This window comes from Photinus pyralis, unplaced genomic scaffold (genome assembly GCF_008802855.1).
Source record: "Photinus pyralis isolate 1611_PpyrPB1 unplaced genomic scaffold, Ppyr1.3 Ppyr1.4_LG1, whole genome shotgun sequence".
Classification (NCBI taxonomy): Eukaryota; Metazoa; Arthropoda; class Insecta; order Coleoptera; family Lampyridae; genus Photinus; species Photinus pyralis.
The window spans coordinates 47,992,948-47,994,875 of NW_022170249.1; the positions used below are offsets into that span (position 1 = coordinate 47,992,948).

Sequence of the window (1,928 nt, forward strand, 5' to 3'; positions counted from 1 at the left end):
ACTCACGAACTTTAAAATACTGCTTTAGCCCTCTCAGGCACAACATAGTTAGCTGTACTTTTTAATTGTTGACTCCTACTATAACCCGCAAAGTACACATACGAATAGCTTGGTATATCAGCAACTGGTGTAGAAGTGAAAAGAATAAACTTCAATTACGTGAAGTCGATATGTATGTTCATCACCACCCCACACTCTTTTTTCCATATCTTTTTTTTCTGAAAAAATGAGACAAATAATTTACGACTTCAATTTGATTATAATTTGAAATTGTCGATCATATAAATTTCTCAGCCCTCAATACTCGAGAGATCATATCCGGAAAGGCATATTTTTTTGAATGTTTTTCAATTGGGTATTATGGTTGAATATCGCTAAACATTGCTCCGATTTAACACATTGAATAACGACCGATTGTGAGCTCGCGCACTTTGCACAGCTTTCACATTTCCGAATCATGATGGACGATTGTCCAACACGCTCGTTCAATATTTTCAGTCTCGGCTTCCTCGATCGACTTCTATAATAATAATAATAATTGACTTTATTCCCATACATAATGTTATACATGAGCATTCACTACATGAGAGTAATATAAACAAAAAACAAAAAAAAATTACGAAAAATGATGGGTATGTTGTAATTCTTATGTATGTACTTACGTGGTCGTGTATTCTAATTAATAGTTAATACTTATAGGCATCCTTCCAATTTTATTAAAAATCTTCCTTACTCTTACAATTTTTAAATAATTGACTATGCCGTACCAATAAGAATCATTATCGATGGTTACGTGGCAGCTTCAATTTGTAATTTATTATCAAACAAAATCAATCCAAAGCTACGAAAAGTAAAAGAAAGTGTTCTCTCTATTGGTGTGTTTATTGTAAATATGACATGTTTCGTTATCTTTCATATCATTGCAGTAATATCACAAAACTGATTATATCATTGCGAAATAAAGATAAAATTTGGTGTATGGATAGGAAGCAAAATAGCAACGTATCGTTATTTAACGAAACATTGGCCCAAATGAATAAAAGGGTTATCATATGAATAAAAGGGAGCATATGCTTATACTTGCGAAATTGAAAGTAAATACTCGTTGCTCAGCAGCGCTGCACTGCGTCCCGTCCCCCTGCTCAGCAGCGCTGTTCAGTCGCCCAGTGTGAAGGAGCACTTCCGAGTATTTACTTTGAATTTTTCAAGTATAAGCATATGCTCCCTTTTATTCATATGGGCCAATATGTTCTCAGACGACGCTACATTTTCTACCAATGAAAGTGTTTCCTCGCAACATGTCCGATATTGGAGTAACACTAATCCTTTGTTTCAAATTACAAATTATCGGCAATATCTGTTAGAGTCAATGTATCGTTATGGAATAATAGGGCCAATGTATGTCCAACACACTGAATTTAATTATACTGGAACGCGCGCTCCGATAGAGAGGGCCACAAGGGGAATCTCTGTCCTACTCTAGCGCATGCATAGAGCAGCCTATTTGATATGTTTTGAAAACATTAATGATTAGTTTCCCAATTAGTGCAGTGGCAGAGATCGCAAGTGCGCGTTCCAATATAAGTATAGTTCAGTGGTCCAACAGAATGGTTGTCCGACGTATTATTCACAAATTGTTGTGAATTGGTTAAATCGTAAATTTGGTCACCGTCCCCCAAGGAGTCGAGCTTTGACTATTGCCGATTTTTATTTGTGGGGACGTTTAAAACGAGTAGTGTTTAAATAACATTTCATCTCCAAATTATTCAGTAACTAGAATATTTAATAATAATAATAATAATAATAATAATAATCCTTACATCATGCATTACAAACAAAATATACCAACACTGTACTAATAACAACATTTTATACGAAGAACAAAAAGGGTGTACCAAGTATTCCAGAGGATGTAAAGAGCAACTCAT

General features: G+C 34.8%; 1 protein-coding gene across 1 annotated transcript in view; it reads left to right on the plus strand.

The window, feature by feature from the left end:
* LOC116162045 (KRAB-A domain-containing protein 2-like) overlaps nt 1-1,928 on the plus strand; it is a 3,384-nt gene that overhangs the window by 858 nt on the left and 598 nt on the right. The window lies entirely within an intron of this gene.